The 26,950-nt window shown below is 37.3% G+C and overlaps 1 pseudogene; it reads left to right on the plus strand.

The window, feature by feature from the left end:
* Positions 1-26,433, plus strand: part of LOC136833723 (ATP-binding cassette sub-family D member 2-like) — a 66,750-nt pseudogene extending 40,317 nt beyond the window's left edge.
* Positions 26,434-26,950: the final 517 nt, after the last annotated feature.

Below are 26,950 nucleotides of genomic sequence, written 5' to 3' on the forward strand. Positions count from 1 at the left end.
GTTTCTTTTCACAAGTGAAATATTAATTTTATTTTATTTTCTTAGAATACTAGTCTTAAGTCAGTTTGTGGCAGTTATAACCAGCAATGCTCTCTCTGTTCTCTACATAACGATTGGTTAGTATTTTAGATATACTGTATAAGGAAACATAAAGTCTTGTTTATTTCTTTCAGGGTCAGTCTTTTGTTTTCATTGTTTTTAGTCAGTATTTATTATTTAAAAAAAGTACATGTAATCATCCCTTTATTGTATGTAGTACCCAGACCTATGGGAAACTGTGGCTTACATTTGTGCATGAAATGCATTTTAAAACATGCAGAGCATTTTTATTTGAAAAAAAAGTGCTGTTTCAGTGACTTGCTCTTGCCACTGAAGAAGGCAAAAAAATGTTGGAGAGCTATAAAAAATGCTCTGCATGTTTTAAAATAATTTACTTGAAGCACAAATGCAAGCCACAGTTTACCATAGGTCTGTGCACTACATACAACAAAGGGATGGTTACATGTGTAAATTTTTTAAATAATAAGTACTGTAGAAAGCAAAGACGTTTTGGAGAGCTGTTTCCCAAAAGATACAGTAGTTCCTGTTTGTATGTATGTAGTAATTATTTGTTTGTGCTGTAGGTAGTGCAGTGCTATGCGATGAGAAAGCACAAAAGAATCATGGGTTTTAGTATGCCTTGGGGCACTCTTTGTCCATTGTAAAATGGATTAGAAACTTATAAGTCAAGTGATGGATTTTGGTTATACTAGTGTTAAGACCAATCAGCATACTTCTGTAAGAAGACTGTCAAGGGTTTAAATTTAGGGAATGTAAGGAAAAATTTGATTAATTTATTCTTTCACATGTTAGCTTAAATAGTTTTGTTTTCAACACGGTCATATATATATTTTTTATTGAACATTTATTATCGCTTGTGTTTCAGTTTATCAATTTATAATTTTTACATCACTGTTAATTAGGCCTCGATATGCACTTCTTGATGAGTGTACAAGTGCCGTCAGCATTGACGTAGAAGGACAGATGTATCAAGCGGCTAAAGATCATGGAATCACACTGCTTACCATCACACACCGTCCAACATTATGGTTAGTTCTGCTGGAAATTTTAGTTGGGAATTGTGTTTGGTAAATTTGTGGTTATATTCATAGGTTTTGGTAACCTGAAAAAGAATAATTACTGTACCATAGAGTGTTTAGTTTTTGACCATAAGTGGTAATGTTTTAAATGTTTTCCTCTTAATAAATTCCACATTATGATGGAAGAACTCATTTAATTTATAAAGATTTTTGCATCACAGGAAATTCCACACTCATATACTACAGTTTGATGGTGAAGGGGGCTGGAAGTTCGATCGCTTAGATACTGACAAACGTTTGACTCTGAAAGAGGAAAAGAAGCACTTGGAGTCTCTCCTGTCAGACATCCCTACCAAGATGGATAGATTGAAGGTGTGAAATTTTATTCAGATTACATTGTTGATAGAAGGGGAGAGAAGAGGAGCAGTCGGTCAGAGAAGTAGTAGTGTAGATATAAAGCCCAGAAATTCATAAAAAATGGGCATAGACTAGATGGGACTTGGGGCTGAAATAGTTGGAGATAAGTGAGATAGTAGAATTGAGAAAACTCACTAGACGAATCATTCTAGAGGGGAAATGTAAACATAGATGTATTAATAGTGAAAATGAATTTTGGTTACACAGTGATCAGATGTTATGAATTTGTTAGTCCTTGATAGCCATTTTTTAAGGTGATCAAAAGTAATTTCCTCACTATATTTTTAACTTGAGATTGGTGATCCTCATCACTGTTTTGCTTCATCTCAGGAGCTTGTGGCAATGTTAGTTTAGTTATCTCAGATTAGTATATTTTAGTGTCTCATGATTTTACTGCTGCTCTAGTTTTACAGTGCCATTTTATTACTTAGCTGTGATATTTAGTTGTATATATATTTTACTCTAGCATGCTTGTATAAACTACAACTATGCTTGAAGTTTGTATGCAGAATGCTGTTTTGTGGCATTATGTTGCTTTTATTTTTACTCGTTATGAAAGCCACGGTATGTATTGAATTTGTATTCAGTTCTCAGTAGGTGGTTTATTGCAAATGGCTTTAGATTACTTACCAGGTTTTAGAATTAATTTCATCCTGAAGCTATCAAGGTAATTTAGGAACTTCCACATAGCAGTGAATGTGCCTTTGCAGTATCTAAACCATAATATTTTATACTTGCTTTATAAGGCAGGACAGGGAAAGTGGATGTTTTAGAATGGAGAAATATTAGTGGAATACCTGCTACGGTTTATAAGGAATGAGAAGTCCCCTCTCATAAAGGAGGTCACCACATCACTTGTTATAGTTTGTTATTTAGCTGGTTATGCTAAAAGGTAGAAATTATAGATATAGCCATAGACATTAATTTTCTTTGTGCTTTTTCTTTTTGATAATCTGTTGGTGTCTGATTTTTTCAACTTGTAAATTTGGTGGAGGGTAATACTGTGACTTATTATTCTCATTAAGCTTCCTCCATTTGTCTAAATACACATCACAGAAGAAGATTGAAAACATTATTGCCTTTTGGAGACTGGGTGATAATACAGTACTGTGACTTTTATAAGATTAATAATTGTATTGTTTTTCTAGAATTATCTTTGACCAGTAACATGGATAAGTTAAATTTATCTTTAACCAAGTAATGAGATATACAGTATTCTGTAATTGTCACAAGGTTAAAAATGGCTTGTTTGCTTTTTATAAAAATACTGATGTTTGAAATAGACTTCAGAGAATGCAGGTCAAGTTTAACAGTTAAACATATTTCATGTGATTTTCCAAATCTCAACCAACATCAGATATGAAACTTTTTAAATTAACCAATAAAGTAAATTTTGTCAGTTTGTCGACTTACAGTATTAAACATAGTGAATAAAATGTAAATTTTAAAGTTGGAAACAAACTATTCAGACTAGCCCTATGAAAGTTAAGAATTTTAAGTCTGTGGTCTGTTGAATTATATAACAATGTTAATAGTAATTGATTTGATTACTATAATTGTCTTAAATTGGCTTTCTTTTAATTTTTTTTCTTTAGGAACTGTGCAGTATCCTTGGAGAAGATTCAAAACTCGTTGATGGTGCTGTTGAAAGGAGACATAGGTAGTGACTCTACATTGTCAGACTAATTTTATATTCAGCCAGCTATGATAATATGTCTCTAGTAATAATCTAATTGATGGTAGTAACTTTTAAGTTTCATATTATACAGGGTTGCTATCATCTAAGGCAGGAATTTTTTCCATTGCTACTTCTGTAGATTTTTTAGCATGGTTTTGAAATTAACCAAAAATGACAGCTAGTCTTGAAAATGAGCTTTACTGTGTTGAGTTTTTTAATTGGTCACTGTTATTTACATAGAGTAGTTTAATCTATATGAATTTTAAAGACTGCTTTGTGCTGTATTAGGTTATTTCTTGCCCTGGGAAATTAAAATTTAAAAGTATAAGTGGCCAACAAAAACTAGCAACAAAAGTCCCCAGGATGGCTAGAAGATTGTACCTAAGCATCAAAATCCAGCAGGTAGCTCCTAAGGTAAAGGCTTTATTTTGACCTTTAGTTATGGTAACATTTATTCGTAAATAACGTAAGTTTGAAATTTTCCTGGAGAAAATTCAATGCAACAATTTTATTTTCCAGTAATGTAATATACTCCTTAGTTTTAATAGAATTATATGTTTCTTATAGCTGTAGGTTATTTTTTTTAGAAAATTTCTTTGTAAATTTTTTAAAACTTTGTTTTCTCTTCTTTTTGTAGATATGAAAGGTTTTATACGTATTGAGTGTATTAATCTTTCACTTATATTAAATTGTTCTCCCACTTTAAAAAATATTTAGAAAAAAAAGGATAAACCATGAACCTCAGCCATATTATGGTGTCCCATACTCTCACTAGTTTGCCACTCCAAAGATGTTATTTTGCTCTTTATATAAATGAACAAAATTTGTGCATTGGCAATTTTTGTATGCAGTCGTTTTCAGTGCTATTGTGGCTAACTCCATGCTCCTATTTAAATTTCAGCTGACACTTACCTGTTATTAAGAAAGTAATATATGATTAGCTCCTTTAATTTCTTGTCACTTCAGTTTTTCAAGCAGTATTAAAAATTTGCCAGATAGAAAGTTTACTGTTGCCTTATGCAGGTGGGTCATGATTTCAAGGCTGAGAAAAAATGGCGACCCCTGAATGCCCACACTTCATTCAGTACTTTAAGTCTTTAAAATAGATAATGTATGTCTTCTGAATGATGCATGTTGCCATTTTCTCATGAAGGGAAAAGTAGATCACAGCAAAGTTCAGTGTTTGTGTCTGATACCAGATTTATTGACATGATTTCACCATACAAAACAGCCCTACACTGTACAGTATATGTGTGGAACAACTTACATTAGTGTAAAATTGAAAATAAATTGTAAGATCTTATATAAGATTGCTCAATTCCCACTTTTGGCCTGCCAAACTGACCCAGGTGTAAATGGGTATTGGAGTTTAACATGGAGCCAAATGTGGGTCAGGAAGGAGTCAGGCACTATAAAGCGCAGTCCCAGTAGCACGGGGTTGAATTTGGCTTTTAATATAAGTGCATAATCGTAAAGTTCAAAAAAGATGAATAAAAAGAATAATTCATATCAGTATGTCATTATACTCCACGAAGTTCTTATGAGATGAATAAAAATAATAATTCATATCAGTATATAACCATACTCCAAAACATGTGGATGCTGAGATGTATGGATGTTAAGCTGTACAGTACATTGGTGTTTCCTAACAAGCTTGACAGGAAAGCCAACCAGTTGTAGCCAGCCTATTTCTGCTAAGATGATTCAAGTGAGCAGATTCTGATGAGAAGAGGTCTAGTATGAAACCACCTTTGAATTTAGTCATTTCAGGTATTTATTTCTTCCAGCCCAGGATAAGACATAAGATGGGTGGCTAGAGGTGGGCAGTCAATGTTAAGACCTCAGGTTTTTTAGCTATGAAAAAAAAATTAATTAAAAATTTGTCATTTGTTCGTAAGTGGAACAAACCTTCAGTCTTAACATTAGGATAGACTCACACTTGGAGGGAGGTATGAAAATCCTGAACTGACTGGAGGTTCAGCACACCTGATCACTCTTCCTAGAAATTAAGGTTCTAAGGAAGAGAACCTAAGCCTTTGAGTTGTTAGATATGTGGGTATCTAACACCCAGTCCACTGGGTTAAAATACTGTAATGTGTTAGATTCATTGCATATATGGAAGTCTAAGAGAACTATATCTTTTCAAACAACAAATGATGTCAGCCACATGTGATGGTTTTGTTGCCACTCCTCACTCCCCTTGCTGGAGAGAGAAGTAAAGGCTACTGAGAAGCATATTTGTATGTTGTATGGAACATATAAATGCTGTAACAGCATGGCTGCAACACTCCCCTGCATCAAGCCAGTTCCAGTGTATGATGTGTCTACTGTATTCTTCAAAACCACCTGTAGGTAGAGAAGAAAGGAAAAAGGGAAAGAAAAGAGACCAGTCATCTCATCCATTCTCTCTTCCACACTATCATCTTAGGCAAGATACAAACTGTCCCGCCAGGGGCGCTGGATGAGCTACACAATTTGTTGAGCAGCCACCACTGGACCCAAGGAAAAAGTGTCCAAGGATCTGTGGGCAGTGTCCTTCAGGTAGAAGGGAGTGAACATGGTCTGACAAAGCCAAGAACCAGCATTCAAAATCCTATGAACAGACAAGTTCTCTTTAAATGTCAGAGAGGAACTTATTCCTCTGATGTCATGTGCTTTTGCATGAACAGTATTGGTAACAGAACTTGACGATGAGGAGTAGACTTGCCTAATTACTTCATGTAGCCAAAATGAAATAGTATTCTTGGACGCTTCTTTCTTGGCTCGGCCAGTGCTAACAAAAAGTATACGACACCTAGGTCTTAGGGATGAGCCCTTTTTAGATAGCAATGCAGTGCTGTGACGGGGCAAAGCAGTAACTCCTGAGGATCGTTGTTAACAAAATCCGTAAGGGAAGGAATGGAAAATGAGGCAAATCTGCCATCTTGAACCGAGGGATTTTGAGTCTTAGCCACGAATTCCAGGACAAATGGAGCTTGAGTGAGACTACCCGGCACCAGAGTTAGTTCCCACGTAGGAGGCTTGAGTTCCTCAGGTGAACAAGACTGCTCAAAGCTCTTGAACAACAGAGATTTCCTAGGGTGAAGTGATGTCCACATCTTTCAGACGGAACTAATCCTAAGGCAGCCCTGTAGCCCTTGATAGCAGAAACAGAAAGACTTTTCTCTGTTCTGAGAGGTAGTCGGACATCTAAGTTGCTGCTCTGCAAGAAAAACCTCTTGCTCGTGAGAGATATTGGATAATCTCCAGTCGTGAAGAGATAGGGACCATACCGATTGTTTGGTACCTCTCTACATGAGGTTGGCAGAGAAGATTATGCCAAGGGGGAATCTCTCTTCATACTGCTGAGACAGCAGATCCGGGAATAACTTGCTTGGGGCCACAAAGGAGCTACAAAAGGTCATCTTGAAATTCTTGGAACCCATCATTCTATTCAGGACATGACGGATCAGGCAGAATGGAGGGAAGGCATAAACTTCCAGGTTGTCCCAAGGATCTTGAAGGGCATCCTCCATACCACAGCCGAATGGATCTAGGACCACCAAACAATAGACCTCTCTTTCTGTTGAACCTTGTAGCAAAAAGAGGTCTAACATGGGTCTTCCCATAGATGGAATAGCCTGTCTGCTATGTCCTGATGCAGAGACCACTCCATACCTAGAACTTGTCGGCCACTCTTTCCTTTATCCCAGAATGTACCTGGCCATGAGCTCCACCGAGTTGTCAATCGCCCACTGGGCGCGATTCAACTTTTAGCGTAGTGAAGTTGGCGTGACACCAAGTCCGTTTGTTCACATCAATGGATGACGAAGCAGTTGGAATAGGTCTGGATGAAGGGGAAGGAGAAGCGTCCACTTGAGGAGGAGGAAATCCTTCCCAAGATGGAAGCTCCGACTTCCTTTTGGGCTCCTTCTTCTTGGAGAACTTCTTCCACAGCTCAACAGGCCAGGAATGACATTCTGGGCACGGATTGAGTGATATTATAAAAATTAGAACGAAACACCTACTGCAAGTTGTATGGTGGTCTGTCTCAGAGGAAGCCAGAAAACTCAACATGGGAACCCTGGAACACCAGGACACCATGCAAAATGATGCTCACGGACTACTTAGGCTGGTTAGAGGAATCCATGATAAAACCACGATACACACAGACACCCAAAAACACAACACAACCAGAGAAAGGAATCACAGGCTTAAGACAAAAACTGGCTTGGGGGGAGGAGACCAAAAGCAAATGTCTACTCTCCAAGGCGGTTGAAGAAAGACTGGATACGTCATGAGGTTCTAGCTAGGTCTCTGACCTGCTTCCACCTCTTCTATGTATCGAATACCAGATGCCGCAGCTTCATTGCATATACAATTTTTTATTGTTTTTAACTGGTTTCCAGCTGGCGCCAGAAGATTTATCGTATCCTAATGTTAAGACCTTGGGTTTGTTAGGTATATAAAATACAAATGAATTAAAAATTTGTCATTTTAATAGCACTAGTAAATTATAATTGAAATGTTTCCATCATCCTGTATGTTAAAAAATACAAAGGGATATGTCTTTCTCAATACACATTATTGCAACTATTTTTAACTTATTAAGGCAAAATATTCTTAAAACTGTGAAAAACTAAGCTGTTGAAAGAAGGGAGTTATTCTAGCTGTACTAAATTGTATGCAGATATGGCTACAAAGGAAGAGACTGTTCAGTGATTATAATCTTTTGAGTGAGCAAAAAGAGAGTAATTTTTTATTTTGAATTTTATTTTTACATCTGGATATTTGGCAGAAAGTGACCACTTGAACCCATAATTGATTAGTAACAATAAAATTTAATTCCCAGTGAAAGTTTTGTAAGGTTTATTTTATGTTAAAAGGCACTGCTTTCCTGTTAATTCTTTAAGAGGCAGTTGGTTTTCTTTCTATTGGCATATAAATGTTAGCTTGAAAATGGTAATTAACATTTTCTTGTGTCTTGTGTTAGACTTAAAAGGTAATCATTCTTTGTTTTTCTGCATAGTTTTTTGTGCATGCAATGTTACAATTGGCTCCTGAAATTTATGGGATGATAGTTCCAGGTTCTCTTAAAATCATTTACCTTGCATTCCTTTGGGACTTGCTTTTACATTATTAACATGACTATGCCATTGAAAAATATTCTTATACCATAAATTTCTGATTCCTGTCTTCAGCTTTATGCAAAATTTAGTTGTAAAAATGTCCTTATACTTATATGTAAATAAAAAAACAAGTAGCTATTGATAGTTAAGGTTTTTTAGGGATATTAGCAATATAATTTTTAGGATATTGTAATTGAATCACGACATGAGGTAATGATTTAATCACTTATTTTTATCATTATAAAGTACATTACAGTGGTTTAAATATGTCACCGATTCACAATCTTAAATGAGATATGCTCTTTCTGCCTAAACTCCCATTAGGTCTCATTTGTGTTCTATCCATTTTCTTCATGCTTTGCTGGATCATCCAGTGGCTCTTCATCTTGTTTCTTACATATTTATGCTATTCTGACCAATTTTTCATCATCTCTTCTCATGATATGTCCAAACCATCTCAATCTTTGAGATCTAAGTCTTTTTTCCAGTCTCCTGATACCACATTTCCCAGTTCCTCGTTTGTAAATGATCTTCCTACTGTACTCTGGCCCTGAATCTTAACATTCTGTATTTCAGATTTTCAAAGTCTCCATTTTCCTTGTCATTGCTGATGTTTCTGTTGCATAGCATAGTACAGGCCTTATGTACTCATTGTATTTGCTCTCTTTACTAGTGGGACATTTTTATTTACTAGTAATTGAGCTGTCTATATCCATTTCATCCATGCTGCTGCAGCTACCTTCTTTCTTTCTGCCTTTTCAACTCCTGCTTCACAGTCCATGTCCCCAGGTAACAAAATGCCTTGCTGCTTTGGAAAGACATGCCTGTTTATCACAACAGGGTTCTCACTTTCAGGCAAAGAAAATCTTGTACTGTACTCCATGTACAGTATATTTTGTAATCTGAACACACATCTGGTGACACCATCTCTTATATTTTGTATAGTACAGAATATTCATCCCTCTGCCTTTCCCATGGCAGCCACATTGATAGTACTTTTTCCTTTGCTCCCTTCCCACTCAACATAAGCTGTTTTCTTTATGCTGGTTTTCAGTCCTCCTTCACCTTTTAGACATTTCTACCACCTCTTCCTCAGATTCTGTAGTTATAATAATAATAATAATAATAATAATAATAATAATAATAATAATAATAATAATAATAATAATAATAATAATAATAATAATTGATAAGTATCAAGACCTGAAAATCAAAATAAGGATATGGAATATGCCAGTGAAATTGTACCCATAATCATAGGAACACTGGGCACGATTCAAGATCCTGAAAAGGAATCTGGAAAAACTAGTTGCTAGTAACACTCCAGAACTCATGCAGAAAAGTGTGCTACTAGAAACAGCGCACATAGTGAGAAAAGTGATGGACTCCTAAGGAGGCAGGATGCAACCCAGAACTCCATACTATGGTGAAACGTCTTGAGGAAGGCAGATTAACCAATCGTTCTCAAGGTGAAGGGTGGCACCTCTGCCTTCCTCAGGTGAGAAGGGCGTCCTCTGAGCAAGGGTTAAAGTCGTCCTCAATGTTGGGGCGTCTTTGGGTCATAAGTGGTGCAAGGACAGTCTTGCAGGTCGTCCTCGGGTGAGATCTCGCTAGGCGGTCACCCTTGGTGCTCTGGAGGTCATCCTCAATCTTGACTTAGGTTGGGATGTGGGTCTTGCCTGGTTTTCTCAGCTTTCCTGATGGCTGTAGGAGAAGGAAGGTCTCCTGGGTCACATTAAGGCTCATTTTTCCTTCCCCAATGTGGAACGCCCCAGGATGCAAAGACGATAATAACTGTCAATAATTTCCGAACTGTGTGACAATGTCGCTGCGGTGGATCCTCTGGTTGTGGGCAATCTTACAGTGATTAAAGATGGTTCCTTCTTGGGCATGGCAGGAGATCCGGCTTGGAGAGGCGCATGGATGTCATGCCGATGTAAGTTCTCGGGCATCCTCGGAAAGGGCATGTGTATCGGTACATGACATTCGTCCTCTTCAGGGGATCTTGGGGAGGGCAGGGTTTTTCTTCATCACTAGACTGCACATCTTCTTGCTCCTGTAGAAGATAACCAGTTGGATCTTCTTGCTGCTGTTGGTGGGGGCGAAGTTGTCCCTAATGATATTTTTCAGGGCCCGTTCATCCTCCTTATATCATAGGTGGTAATTCCCTTTGTAGAAGAGGGTGATCATCTCAGGTGTATCTTGTCTCTGCTCTTGGTTGTACCACTTCTACATCGTCCTTCTGTGGGCAGCCTGGATGCTCCTGTTGGGATGACCATTATTAATAATACCTAGGAGGCCCGTTCCATTTCACGTTGAGTATCGGTCCACAATGAGCAGTGGGTAAGGGCCCTCCTGGCGTATGCGGTGATGGTGGAGTTCTTGTATCTCGCAACCATTCCAGCGCAAGAAAAGCAATTGATAAGACGAATTGAGCGTTTACTATATAAAATAAATGCTGTTGAAACTGCCATTTAGTTTAACAAAACCAATTCTGCAGCTGACACTTTATAATTGCAAAAATAGAGATTGTCATTTATGGAACAGACACCTCATTATCCCATCTTCACAATTTAGATTTTATTGCCTCCCTGCTTAGGATGCTTTATATGAGTGAATTAATGCTGTTTCTCAGTTGGGTGATCAGACTGGACATTGTTCGTCTAAAAATGATTTTTAAATTATCCAGGCGCTTTTCTATGAACATCTGCTTGGAGGAGTGTTTGTGAGGCGTCTCGCATTGTCATTGTGAACAACGGTGACATGCCTCATGGCTTCTCAGGTATAGTTCGTCCAAAGGGAACACCCATATATACTGTAGCAGTATGAGTGGAAGAGCAGCAGTTTCGTGTCTCGGTGACAGAAGGTAAACCTCCTTGCAATCATGTTGCCACTTGCACATAGTTTACTGACGCCTCTGTTCTGTGTCTGCTGTATATTTTACTGTAGGTTGTCTTTGATGACATGGCCCAAATATGGAAATTCATGCATGAATTCCAGACAGTGATTTCCGAGGAAAATTTTTGGTTCTGCATTATGCTTAAGTGATCTTGGGAGCAGCGATATGCACAGGGTTTTGGTTTCGTAGTATAGGATATCAAATTCCTTTGCATAACTGTAAAAGTGTCGATTAGTTAATGGAGACCTTGTACTGATGAAAATCAGAACCATATCGTCGGCATAACAGAGGTTGTTTATTGTTGTATTGTTGGTAGTGCACCCGACTGATATTCAGGGCATCTGTTTACATATTAAACAGGTATGGAGAGAGAATGCCCCCTTGCTGGAGCCCATTTAGGGAGCCAAAGGTGTACAACAATACGTTATCCCATATGACAGATGTGCTTTGTGGAGAGTCAGCAATATAAAGTACAGGCAGTCCTCACTTATCAGCAGCGTCAGTTAATGGTGTTCCGGTTTTACGGTGCTTGACTAACAATGTTGTTAACCAGATTTTCGGTGACAGTAAGCGATTTTCGGTGTCGGTAAGCAGTTTATTGGTGCCAATAAGCAGTTTATTGGCGCTACGACATCGTAAACACCATTTATTACGAAAATTATCTGTGATTTTTGGTTATGGTATCGCAGTTGTCAGTTAGCAGTGCTTGTTTGGGAACGGAACCCCCGTCATTAACCGGGGACTGCTACCAATTAAATATAGAGGTGTGCCTCTTTTGTGCAGCTTCAGGTAGTTTACTTTGTCAAATGCTTTTCTCACATCTACAAAAACAGGAAAACAGGAGAGCTGAGGAAAGGTAATAGTTCAACAATTCTTTCAGGATGTAGATGCAGGTGTTGGTCAGAGTGGTTTGCTTTAAATCCGAACTGGTTGTGTGTAGAAAGGTGAGAAGTCTCACTAGAAGAATTGACTTGAGTATCTTCGACGCAGTTATAGTAATTGCAGTCAGGTGATAATTGCCAGGGTCAGCTGCATCCTTTAGCTTGTTTTTGATTAATGGTATTAAGTGAACTAAGAGTAGGGAGTCTGGAAGAAAGTGGTGAATTATGCATACACTGAATAGAGCAGCTAGCAAAATGTAAGTTATCGGATGGCAGAATTTGAAAGTTTCAGCAAGTAGACCATCGCAGCTGGATGATTTATTATTAGGTAGGTTGTTTATGATATCACTGATGTTACCTGGTGTAATACAATTGGTGAAATGAAATTGAATGTTACCAGCAATGAGGTTATTTGCATCCCTTCAGGAGTCTTGGCTGTTTATGCAATTCAGGATGGTATGGTGCTGAAGTAATCACCCCACATTCTTGCGATAGTCTCATCACCGATGGCTTCTCCTACTCTCCGTGATAGCTTGTTAGTTTTGGGATTTAGGGATTGAATATCTTTTCCAAAGATGAGGGTAATTGCCAGATTATAATTTTCTAGACATTGCATCAGCTCTTAGCTGCTTTTCATTTATTCTGCAGTGCTTAAGAGCAAGTTTGAACTCTGCTCTCACCTGTCTCGTTAGCAATGCAAAGTGTCCTTCCCTTAGGCTACCATTTTGACTCCACATTAAAAACATTCGTGAAAGTGTATATATATTAACCAAGTCATTCCAGCCAGGTATGTTACGAGAGTTGACTTAACGAAATCTAAAGGTATCCCTGCTGGAGGCAAGCAAAGTGGAAATTGTGTTCGAATAGAATTCTTTCAGATCTCTCTTGTGGTGGTCTTTTCTACGTTTTGGGTTAGTGCACAGTAAAGGCGTCTATCGGTTGAAATTTTGAACGTAACCAGGTTTCCATGGTTTCCTTAAAGGATCTGGTTTTTCTGCCATTTTTTAAAATCCCAGTTAATGGCAGGTGGGTGTGTCAGTTAAGATGTTCATGGTAGGTGCTCACATTCCTGCACTTCTTGGACACCGTCATTTATTTAAAATTAGTCTGATATACCTGCCAATGTCTCACTCTCTAGCCCCAGCATCTATAGTGCCTTCTGCCTTTGTGATACCAATGTGATTATTAGTCTTGATACTCAAGTCAGATTCATTTTCAAGTTCCTCAAAAATGTGGTACAGTATAATTTCTTCCTCATTGCATGGTACTTTGCCTTAGGTGCCTCATTATGAAGACTTAATTCTGTGGTTGCTCTCTCATGCATAATGCCAAATTGACAATTTTAGCCATTTTTTCTCACCCTTTCCCCTAGCACCTTTTCTTACAGTATATTTTTATAGCAAGCTCAGGTAGTTCTCTTCATTTAAAATTTCCTTGATGCAATGCATACCTTTCCTTTGTATACCATTACAGTAAGGCTCCTTTCTCTCTATTCTGGCTGTATCTCCTCTTTTATCAGGTTTTTATATATGTATTGTGGTAAACTCATGAATGACCTGCTCTCAGGCTTCTTATGTTAAGCCACTTTCATTCTGGATGATCTACAGGGCCCAAAAGTCCTTTTAAGCTCTTCAACTGTTATGCTTTCTGTTGTTCCTTGTATGCATATGCTTTTGTTACTTTAACAGGAACTAAAATGTTTGGGATGCCTTGATGGTCAGTCGAATAAAAAGGGCTAATTATGGGAAATGAGTTTGTGGTGAGCAAACAGTTGATTAATGTTAATTATTAAGCAAGTAATTTTTTTGTTACTGATCAGTGAAAGAAATTTTAGCTGAACCAAGTTTATTAAGCAGATAAATCTTCTGGAATGTAATTGCCTCAATTTCAAATTTAGATTTGCTTAATACCAAATCTTTTGGGGAAACTTTACTAACAGGTTCATGTGCAGTTTATTTAAATTAACAAAAATCACTTCTACACTATAGTTTACTGGATTTTAGAATATACAGTGGATTGCCTTTTAAGAAAATAGAGATGCAAGAAAAAATATTTTGATAAGGAAATCAAATATTTTTGGAATTTCAGTTGAATGTTAGTACTTTATAATTTTCATATGTAAATTAAATTTTTTTATTTTCATTTTTTGATTACTTTAAGGAGAGTGAATTCTGTAGACTGGCATTGTAGGTGAGTAAAAAAAAGATAATATTGTACATGTATTTAGTAACATCTGCACTTCTAGAATTGTAGTTTAGTACATTATTGGTTATATATTTAGTGTACCTCCAGCTTGTAAGGAACTGTTAATTGATAAAAGGTCAAGTCTTATATATATTTTGTAGAGAATTCTGTGCTCAAATTGTATCTTCTATATCTTTGCTTTCTGCAGTGTCATTTTATTCTTGTTTTTGGTAATTCTTATGAAAAATTGATATAAAATCAGGAATTAAAATGAGAGAAATGCATTGAGCAAAATTGTAAAACTAATTGACTATGGATTGCAACTATATCCATTCTAGGCAAAAATAAAATAAGCATTTTGTGGGAGAATAGTTTATAATGTATTACTATTAATTTTATTAAATATTAGTCCAGAGGAAGAGTGGTAGATTTTATTTTTAAGTAGAATGCTATGCTATGCATATTAGTGTTACTCTTGTACAGTATTTGTATACCTTATTTGAGCCGGATTATGTAGCTGTATTATTTGTCCTTACCAAAGACTTTGCATTAGTTCTGTTCCAGATTAAGATAATTTTCTGACATTAATCCTGATATTATACTGTACAGTATAAATATTTCTATAAGTACTTTAGGCCAGTAAGCTGTCAGATATTTGGTAAGGTATGCAACGATTGAGTTTTAAATTGAAAGGGAATAAATCACTGTTAGTTTAATTATTTGTTTTGAAAAATAATTGAACCAGAGGAGTATCTGTGACAAGTATTTTGACTCATCATCTTTAAAGCCTGTAATCAATTAATAAAAGTTACAGAGTACAGTATTTATATGTATCTATGATGTAGGATCTGCAGTGCTGTTATCTAGTTATAGTAATGTTTCATTAAAACTGTAGCCTTGCAGATTGCCATTACATTTATTGCATTTTACTTTTGATGCCTCTACAGCCTTTTATTGTTTAGACAGGGCAAACAAAAGAAGACTGCAATTGTTTATGAAAAGAAAAAATTAATCTGTAAATGTTATGTCTGGGATCTTAAAAAAAAGAACATATTACTGGGACCTTCAAGGTATTTGTATTGTATTAGCATGTAGCTGGATACACATCAAAGAGGAGCCAGAACCATCATTGATCTTTATGTTTCAAATTTTATTAATCAGTTTTACAGTACTGTGCTAGCCGGAGGATGATCATAGTAGGAAATTTTTCCATTTTCTCAAGAGACATTTCCTTATCACTTAAAAGATTTTAATAGAAAAAGTCTTATTTCCAAATTCAGGGTAGTCTACTAGTATATTTCAGTGTGGTTTCTGAGTATTAAAGATGAGGTTTTTGAGGATTAGAGATAATATTAAGCAAGGACACAATACTCTAGTTTGTATTGATTGATTGACTGAATAAAATCGAACAGATTGATGATAAACATAATTAATGCCTTGCACTTTATTCAAGAATAAAGTAAGTCTTATTGAAAAAGCATGTCATATTCAACCTCATTTCTTCATTGTTGTAAATGAGTTTGGTAACTAATATATAAAGGGTATTCATTGTATTTATACAAGCCTATATTTCTGTGTAGACATACTGTAAGGAACCCTTAAATGCTGGGTAGTTTAGGCAACAGAAACTTTGAAGTTGGGTAGTTTTTATTGTAGCTAATAAAGTCCTTATTGTTTTTGCTGTCATAAATCTCATTAATAACCATTAAAGAAATAATTCATATATTTACATAGTAATTCATAGAGTAGAAGCTACTTTACTAGTATAATCAAGGAGACCTTAATACTGATACTGTACTTGATCAAAATAATTATGATGAACAAATTATGATGGAATGGCTTCATAGGAGTACCTTGTTGAATCTTATGATAGAGGTGGTACAGTGTCTGTCCTGCCTAGCATTTAAGGGTTAAGCTGAAGGAAAACCTTATTATGTATGTAATATGAAATTAGTCTGTGGATAAAATTTTCCTTGGGGGGAAAATGAGGAGTGAGATTTGAGGATTGAAAATACTTCAAGGAAAAACTTTTGGGCATGCCAGTTATATATGAACACTTTCAAGTTATTTTATGGGTGATATTGTTAGATGTAAAAAACTTTAAAATTTGTATCAGACCTGAATTTGTAATTTTTCATAGATCTATTTTTGAATTCATCATTAAAAATACAAAAAGAAATAGTACCATATAGCATTTTAAATGTTATTTAACATTAATTATGTAGTTATGAACTAAATTTGCACACAGGGTGATATTAAGTGAAGTTCATAAAAATATTGAAGACCATAGTTTTTCCCATATTAAGTACTTATAATTGTGTTAATTTAGAAGTATTCTTTTTATTACATTCATTTTTATAATCTACATGCATTATCACTTAATGCAACTTGTTGTAGTACAGTATTAGCAACTACTAAATGCAACATCAAAGGCAATTCTTCAACAAACAAGCATCATGGGTTTTTGAAAAACCTGAACATCTAAAGTACAAAATTCATATGACCTCAGAGAATAACCCTTTTTGTACCTTTGTTTATAGAAAGTGTCTTTATAGATGTACAGTTGTATGTGAAACATATTAACAAATGTCTCTAACACCGTAGGTCATAAAGCAGTATATTTACAATACTCGATGTAAAATGCTTCTTAAAGGATGATATTTTACACTTTTACCACTTTGGTTTTTTCTGAAAGGATATTAATTCTTCTGTTGTGCCCAGAATCAACCCCAGTCTCAGCCTCAGAAAGACAAATTTTGTAAGTGTCCTTACAGGCTAAATAAAAAAAATATAGACATTTCTTATTAAGAGCTACCATAATTATATATTTTTTAAAAAATTTACCAAATTTTACTTCCATTATAGGAGGATAATAAGTTTCCCACAAAATCATCATTGCTTGTAGTTGGTATAAAGTATTAAATGATTTAAGTAAGTATTGTAACAAGGTTTCTTTGTGTAGTTGTGTTGTTCAGTAAGGGTTTCAGTGATGTGGAATATCCATAGTAGTATGTATCTATTTTGACTACTCTTATATTTGTGCTTCCATAGACACTGGGTATGTAAAGATTTGGAAAATCCAAGAAATGGTAGGTCTGACAGTGGCTACTAACCTTTAGAGCATTTTTTTGTTACACTATCTGGCATTTTACTTCAGAACCCAAGGTTTTAAAGGTTACAGACTTCAACAGAGAATACAATTTTAGGGCATTATTATCTTATTTGATTTATAAAAGTTTGGTCTGGTGACCTGGCACTGGAACCATTTAGTTATTGTGTACTATGGCATTATGAGCTCCTTGTTCATCAAATGATGTACTCAAATTACCTTTGCATGTCTTTTCTAGTAGAAAAATAACCATCTTTTCATGTCTGGATTGACTCCATGTGGCTCTGAGTTATATGGTAGAGAAGCTAGAAATTTGGCCAATTGTATAGCCATCATTTAAGAGCATGGCTGGTGGCCAGTGATATGTGTGACTAGGTTTCATAGTCATTTGGATATTTGTAGCATTTTATTTCTTCATTATCTTCTTATTTTGCTTATTCAGTCTTTAGGTAACTAGTGGGTGCATTCATGTTTGTATATTTAGTGGCAAAATATAGGGGTGGAAGCATCCTGGCATATACTAATTCACCCTTCCTCCAACTTGTCTCTTGGTTAAGCAAGTAACTCCATTTTGATGATACACCAATATGGATCAATTTCATTAGTATGTTGCTCACAGTTTACTTCAATCCTAGGCAGATGTCCAAGTCCCTACAATTTGGTTAAGCAAGTAACTCCATTTTGATGATACACCAATATGGATCAAATTCATTAGTATGTTGCTCACAGTTTACTTCAATCCTAGGCAGATGTCCAAGTCCCTACAATTAGAGGGAGGTGTCCTTTCTTTCTTTGGAAAGCCTTTTTTTTTTTTTTTTTGGAATGACTAGTCTTCTAGCAAGGATAATTATTTAAACTTTGACAGTCTTCTCAGGAAGTACAAAGATTTTCTGTACTGAAGTATGCCTCATTTAAGAACAATCACTAATCTCCTAATGATTGTTTTTGTGAAGTGGGTATCCGTTAACATTTTTCCATTCTAGTCATGGAGAGAACCTTGAAAATTTTCGAGGGTAGGGAGGGTGGAGTGTTTGCCAGTGGGTGCTGGGTGGTAGTGGCCTTTAGTAGCCAATTCTTTTCCTGAATGGATAAAAAATGGTGCAGTCTCAGAGATGTTTTTAATTTTCTTTGTTGAACTCTCTATTTAAATTAAGCAATGGTTACCTTTTTATCATTGTCTCCTAGTATTTTATTCAAATAGTAGACAACTGAGGATTTCATTGTAAGGATCCAGGGATCCTGGCATTAGGTTCATCTTTTAGCCCTGTGAAAGAGGAATTTATTGCAATTCTAGCCAAGTCCACAGGATGCTTTACTCTGTGTAGGATTGTTACTGTAAAGTGGTTTAAAGAGGCAACTTTTCATGTTTTTACTCTCACTGGCTTACTCAAAGGATGTTTGTTCTAAAGTGAGAAGTAAGAACTGAAGCAAAGTAAAGTTAAACAAGTTGGCCAGCTAATGAGAAGAGACCAAGCCAACCAGATGAAATGTAATTTACAGAAAGCATAGGGACAGGGGCTTGAGGGGATGCTTTAAAGACCCTTCTGCAACATTCAGAACATCACATATCTGCTCCGCAGGATATTGATCACCTATGACTATTTTTCTTGTTATAAATACATCATCCCTGCAGTTTGCTCCTTGTTAACTGTCATATTGGCATACTTGTTACCATAAACACCTCCTTGGCAGCTGCTTTTATATATATTTTTCATTGCAGCTGGCTACTCCTTGGTAGCTGTCTGTTATGGTTGCAGACTGTTGGAACCTGGTCAGTTCCAATACCATTACAAACCTAGAGATAGGCAGACAGAGTTACCTGTGTAGGCTCTGTTTCCTTATAAGCTTTCTGTGGAAACTAGTAAATCTGTAGTATGTTTTGTTCAAAAATTGTAAGAGTAAAGTAAAAACTAGCGATGACTCAAAAACTCAAACCAGCTTTTTGATATAGTCATTGTTAAACCAGCTTTGAGACAGTCACTGTTTGGGTTGGCCTCCTCTGGAATTGTATTGTCTAAGAACTGCAAATTGGCAATGATACAGTAAGGCTGCAAGCTTCAGTGATGTCATGGGAACATGGTTCCTGTTGTCTTTAAAACACTTTGCCAAGAGACCTTACAAAATTAGTCAATATTGTTGGCAACTGAAATTGCATATATTCATTATCTTGATGCCATATTAGTTTGTATGGCCTGTGTTAGTAGTGCCATATGTTCCAACAGATTAATTCAAAATTTTTTTCAATGGCATAGTTAAAAACCCTGGCTATAATTTTCAAGAATCAGGATAGAACTACAGCATACATATAGGGTAAGAGTATTAACAGCCAAGTCTGTGAGAAATTAGCAATGTTCTTCTGGTTTCATAAGATTATTCATGGAATATTAAATCTGTTACTTTGTAAGCAGAATATAAAACTGTCTTGTTGTGGAAGAAGCTGCTTACTTACAGTATTAACTATTTGACTAGTATGACTATGCAGGGATCTTTAGGTGATGGTGGTAGCAGGAACTTTCAGATATCACACAAGATTGCACATTTGGCATTGCCTTTAGATATACAGACACTGGTCTTTAGGAGACAACTTACATCTTGACTAAGATTCTGGAGGTCCTTGCTGGAAAAAAATGGATAAATAAAACTTGCATGACTTTATGATGGGATTAACAAGGAAGTACTCTCTAGGCCTGATGCTTTTATGTTGTGTCAGATGTTATGGTCAAGTTCACTCTAGAACAAAAGATTTTGCCTCAAGGCTGCAGTATACTTAAGAAGCTTAAGCATGCATACTGCAAGACATCTGGTTCAACATTTAATTGGTACATGGCAGTAAGGCAACACAGGCATGTGCTGCACAAACAAAATCTTGAAAGGGTTCTAACAAATGTTGCTTAAATGGGAGTGGAGCATAGGGATGTTCATCAGGAAAGTGACAGTAGAAAATTAAGCAGTGCCATCTAATCCAGGTCACATGTTCAGGCTACTTGTTATTATCCTGTGTTTCTGGGTAAAGCCAGTTACTTTGGTGACAAAATTTATTCTGTCAATGGTTAATTTTTAGATCTGAGGTGTACAGTATAGCACAAAAGCCACTACCTCCAGACTCTCTGGTTACTTTACCAAAGTTGAAATTTAAATACCGAAGAAATTTTTCAGGACAGACTTCATTTGTTTAGCGATAAACACTGCTACAATATCATTTAGTGAAATAAGTAATTTCCTTTTCCAGTAATTTGTTTACACATGAGAATTGTATGCAATATAACCAGCAGTTATGAGTATTACAGACATGCCACCACAAAAATTTTTAGTTGTCACTGACTTGAGAAGCACTTTACAGGTCTTTCAACAAATTATCTTAAAATCCTTTATTCTAACAAATTTTAATTTAAATTATATGAAGCTAGTATAAAATGCAAAATATCTCTTTTCTTTGTGTCAGTAATCTATTATTCATTTTAAAACCCATCATCTTCAGTAAATGTCAGGAATAGTGGAATAATGATTACAATAACAACACATTAGGCCAACTGTTGGTTTGTGGTATTTTTCATTCCAAAAAGAATGCTAAACTGAAGTAATACCATCCAGTCTTTGAACTGATCTCACTTGTCAGGGTAGGTATATTGGTGAATAATCCACTTGGCCCAATCCTTGTATGCAGAGAATACAAAACAATTACAATAAAAATGCCAATGTATATCAAGTATCAGAAACAAAGCCTTGAGAGAAAGCTTTGTCTGAAACTTCTTTTCCAGTTTATCCAGTTATTGAATTTTCAGGGAGCTGCAATACTTACTAAGATCTAACATAATCATTAGAACTGAATTTTAGGACCAGACCTGTAAGAGTTAGTGGAACTCAGTGGTCTTGTCAAACTATTTATTACTAATAATTAAGGAAAAACCTGAACATGCCTTTATTTTCTACTGCTATGCAAGAAAATACAAAAAGTCTTAAGAAATGATAAAAGAAAACATTGCTTCCCACAGGACAAGTAACTTAATTAGAATTTCCCTTAGTTAATGATAAACAATTATTTTTATGAACTTCCTATATTCCACACAGAATAACTTATGAGTGATAAATGAAAGTTTTAGGATATTAAAAGCCCTGGCAAACCTGTTGACTTTGTGATGTAATATATGAGAGATAATTGTAAAACTGGTGTATAAATTTGACAACTATCACAAGTTTTTAAAATAATTTCTATCAGCTGTGATTATATGTTCCTACAGGGATATAAACACTGTACCTTTCATGTATGGAGTATCTTCCAGTGCATGCACTGGACAAGCCGTGTACTGACTTACCAGGGGTGCTACCCAGGTGGAGATGGGATGCCCAACCAATGCTACCCATTTTTCTTTGGTCTGTGATACAGAGAACACGTGTCTTGTGTTCTGTTTGTTACTGCGTGCTGGTTATTCCTTTGTGGTACAGATGTATGCTACTGGTGCATATTTTATGCCCGAAAGTGCCTGTGTGTTTTTTTTTAAGTGCTTTGGTGTTTGTTCCTGGTTCTTTGTTCCATGGAGAACAAACAGGACCAGCATTGTTGTGAAGGCTGTGGTCGACCCTGTAGCTGTTGACTGTCACTCAGTGTGTATTTCTTGTAAGAGAAAAGTGTTCTTGTGATTCTCCCTGCCCTGAATGTGCTGAATGGCTTTCTCCACATTGGGAGCCTTATGGGAAGAAGAAGAGGAAGCCTAAGAAGGATGCTTCATCTGGTGAAGACCAAACGCAAAGTCCTTCCAGAACGTTCTTCCCGTGTCCATCCCCTTCCTGCCCTTTTCCAGCACTACTTCTGAGAGGCCCAAACCACAGTTTTTGAAACTGAATACAGTACATCTTCACCAGACAAGGAAGAGGTAAAACAACTACAATTCCCCTGCAGCAACTGAGAAAGGTCTGGCCTTCATTGAGCATTCTAGGATTGCCTTCCCTTTCAACATTTTAATGGTTCTTGACTGAGAAGAGTAGAGTCTTTCCCTCCCTCATCACTGCCCAAAGAGTATACCTCCTGTGAGGTACCATCAGTGGCTGAACATTTAAGAGGTCCTAACCTCCCTCCACCCTGCCTCAGCCCCCTCGCCAACTCCCAGCACCTCTTGTGTGAGGAAAGAGGCAACCACCAAGAAATAATCTCCCTTACCACCTTGATCATCGTCCTCCTTTTCCTCAATGGACCATCGAAGTTCAAAGACTAAGAACAGCAAGCGGTCTCATACAACTTACTCCCCATGTTCCCCATGTTGCTGCTCCTCTGCCAGGAGGCAGAGCAGATCCTACCAGTGACCAACCCACCCAAAGGAGGCGGTCACCTTTGCTCTTACAGGAATAGGGCCTAGAGTTCTTTCAGAAACTCCAAGCACTGCAGGCATTTCTGCTCTCTCTCGGAGGGCTCTGCCCCTTAAGAAACCCTACCACCAGACCTGGAGCAAGGTTCCAAGAGATCATTTTGCTCATTTGTGAGCTTCAGGGTCTTTAGGAGGCAGCCTTTGCTTCAGCTTCATCTGTGGTCTCTTTAGTGTGGGCAATGGATTCCTTCCCAAAAACAGTCTCTTTAGGAGCAAGCAGTGGATTCTGCCCCAAAAGCAAGACCATTGATAAGGCTACTTTCGTCAGAGTTTTTGTGTGATGTTTTGGCAGAAGTGAACTTGCTGATCTATAGATCAACCAGTTCCTAGCAGCCAGCAGATCAGGAAAGTTACTTCCTCCCATCCACTATCCAGACTGCATAAGTACTACATCCAGGAGGACAATGACGAGATATTCTAACAGGGCCCTAACTCTTAATTCCTTGGAGCTGAACAACATGAAAGTGGTTTTAATGATGGTGCACCACACCACATCTTGTCTGTATATGTGGCAGAGCTCCACGACACTGTCAAGATGATGGAGTTGCCTGCGAGCCCTTGGGGTAGGGTAAGGGAGCTTATGACGTCAGGCAGGGAAGGCCTTGCCTTCCTAGCTCACCAGATTACCAACCTTTGGGCTAACACTATCCTGCAATGGAGGGACTCGTTCCTCTTCTTATGTCTAGACAAGTATCTCGTGAACACTGGCTCTCCCTCAGAAATAGCTCAATTCTGGATTCTCACTTCTACTTCCCTCCAGGGAAGGTGGAAGTAGAAGTGGCTATTGAAGATTCATAAGAAACCCTCATCTCTTGAGCAGCCACCTTCAACTTCAGCCAAAGGAGTCGGCTGGCAACTTCCAAAACTCCAGCTCAGACCAAGGCCACCATGCCGTCTACACAACGGAAACCCTGCAGAAGAAGTTGAGACAAGAATCCACTCCAACCACCTCTACAAGGGTGCAGACACCTCTCAGCCCTTTTGCCACTCCTTCCTAAGTCAGCCTAAAAGAGGAGGTAGGGGCAAGAAAAGAGGGGATTCACAAGAAGATAGGCCCTCCCACAGGTTGGGGCTGCCTCTTGAATCATTGGATGTTAGAGCAGTGGGTAGTAGCAGTCTGAAGGATGGATACAGACTCCCTTTCAAGGACCGATGCTCCCCTCTCTCCCTTGACCCTATCCCATTCCTGATATACCTTGCCAACTCTTCCAAGTCCAAAGCTCTGTGGACACAGGTCAAGACTAATGCAGAAGGAAGCAATTGAGATTGTTTGGATCAGGTCTTGAGGCTCCTACAGCTCCTCTTCCTAGTGGAGAAAGCTTTGGGAGATGGAAACCCATCATAGATCTCTTGGTACTGAACAGCTACATCATACAGATGACCTTCACGATAGAAACTGCTCATTCAGAGTTGCAGTCTGTCATAGGAGACTTCATAATCTTGATCGATCCCCAGGATGCTTATTTTCATATCTCTTTTCACCACAATTCAAAGTTCCTTTGTTTCATATGCCAAGGGGAAGCCTTTCTGTTGAAGGGCCTCTGCTTTGGCCTGGTGGCAGCCCCATACATTTTCACCAGATCATACTAGTTTTGCCTTGGGCTAACTCCAAGGGAATCTGTTTGTTGCATTATCTGGAAGACTGGCACCTTGCTTCCTTGGAAAGGATGGATGGTTCCACAGGAAAGACCAAGCAGAGAATCTAGTATCTTGGAATATCTTGAACTGAGTGGCAATGAAGGCCTTCCCAGCAAACATCCCCCCCCTTCCAACAGACAACCTCAAGGAAGATGGCAGGAACTTTCTGGAGGAGGAGGAACGCCAGCTTAACAGTGGCAAGTAATACTGGGCCACCTTATGTCCCTGGAGAAACTCAACCCAAATGAGAGAAGCCATCTTTGTTCACTCCAATGGCAGCTAAAATGACCCTGGTCCTTTCTGGACAAGCTGTCACATCAATTAGTCCCCCTCAACAACAAACTGTGGAAAGACCTAGAGTGGTGCTGTCAGACCACAATCTCCTGGGAACCTCAACAAGAGCTCTTACCCCGAGTTACTTCTTAGGAACTTCATCTGGGAGGAGAGTTTGCTTCAGGAACTTGGCCGCCAAACATGAACAAAGTGCACATCAAGATGCTAAGAGATGATGGCATCGTGGCCGGTACTCCAGACCTTCCATCAAAATCTCGAGGGTACTCGGTGGTAGTCATGAGCATCAACATGGTAGCAACCTACATCAATAAACAAGGGGGTCTCCTTGTTCCAACTAGCTGTCCAACTGCATTGGATTAAGCCGAGAGCCACTTATACCCAGGCAAAAAGAACTCCATGGCAGACCAAGTTCTTGGGACCAGTTTACAAGGATAAAATTGTTCCTACACCAAGCACCGGGAGGTACTGCGTTCTTCAGGATTAACCTGACGTGACCCAGGTCCATGACATGCAGAGAGCATGGATTATGGGAAGTAAATCCTTGATCTCCTGGGCAGTGCCATTAGAGTAACATTGCCCTGCCCCTGGGCCCCTGGGCCTGGAGTCGGTGAAGCAGCACTGAATTTCCCTACAGGGCTTTGTCAGTAGACCCTCTAGGGTGGTGTCAGCAGAGGCATTAATAACACACCCCCCATTTTTTTTTTCCACACAGTGACACTCCACTCTGCCAGCAAAGTAGGAGTCGACTTATTTTACCTCCTGTCTAAACAGTTTCTATTTATCATATTCTACCTAGGTATACAAACTGTAACCTTTCATATTGGAGGTAACCCTCCTTGTCCACCACACTTTGCTATTTCCCCTCAGTTTTAAATTCTATATACAGGATGGAAGAACAATGGGTATTGTCGATTAGGTGACAATGGGCATCCCTCTCTCCCTTCTCCATCTTGGTACCACCCTTGTTTAGTAAGAACATAGCTGGTCCAGTACATGCACAAGAAGTTACTCCATATATTAAAGGATATGGTTTGTATGCATAGGAAATACAAATTACTTTTAAAATCTGGCATTTTACTGAATAACTTGTTATACTTCATCAGTGCTTTACATCAATTTGTGATTGTCTGCAAGTAGATAAAAATGAACGGAATGTTAGTTATAATAAATACTGTATAATCTATTTCTAATCTGTTGCAAGTTACATACATTTTTACTTTTCCCATGAATCATTTACAAGCAAAAATGTATTGACTGTCTTGCTAACTTATTTTCTATTAATTTGAACATAAGTAAACTTTGATGTTTATAAGTCTTGGGAAAAACTGAAAAGTGTCTTGGTAATTTAAACACATTACACAAATTTAGAACTATTGCATAATTAAACTGATGACATTTGTAAGTCTTGGAAATTAAATAAGATTAAGTTAATGAACACAAATAATTTTGAATATTGAGACTAAATTTACTGTATAAGAGAACACAAGGTCTTTCTAGAAAATTGTTGAGAGTGCAGCCATGCAAATAAAATGCACTCTTGAAACATTCTGAACTTTTGTGCCTACTCCAAAGTTCTGTACACTTATACAGTATTATTTGGTTATACTGTACCTACTGATAAGTTTTTATCTGTGCTCCGATATGGTCTAATTAAATTTACAAGTTTCTTAGGTATGAGAACGATTTTGTGTATTTGAAAGTTACTTTCACTTGGGGTCAAAGATCATATGCCATTTTGTAAGAGTTTGATTATGAAGATGGTTTCAATAAATCATGGTAAATACCAGGTTTGTTTTAGTAAAAATTATGATTTTCCTTATTACAACATGCAAACCATGAATGAAAGGCACATATTTTGTTACTAGTTCATATTTAAGGCCATTAAAAAGAAGGGTTTAATTAGTGGTTGCATGTTTGTCATTTACAAGTAATAGTTTTGTTTGTTCCTGTCAAAACTATGCTACAAAACTTCAGACTAATTATGGTTTCAGAATTTTCCCCATTCATGTTTCACAATGCAGGTAGGCAAAATGTAAACTATTACTTTTAATCTTGGTATTTTCAACAGCTAGAACAATAAGACCAAGGTACACTAGTGAGCTGTAATAAGAAAAACTCGCTAAAGGTTGATTGACACCTCCTATTGCCTGTCAATACAATAGACTGATGAATATTCACTAATCTCATAAAATGACAAATTTTTTAACTAATTTGTATTTTTCCTAACATACAAACCTGAGGTCTTTATACGGGATTTACTTTCAGCGCAAGTGGGAGCCGGCCGTTTAACTTAAAACAAGGTG

Source organism: Macrobrachium rosenbergii, chromosome 52 (assembly GCF_040412425.1).
Source record: "Macrobrachium rosenbergii isolate ZJJX-2024 chromosome 52, ASM4041242v1, whole genome shotgun sequence".
NCBI classification, from domain to species: domain Eukaryota; kingdom Metazoa; phylum Arthropoda; class Malacostraca; order Decapoda; family Palaemonidae; genus Macrobrachium; species Macrobrachium rosenbergii.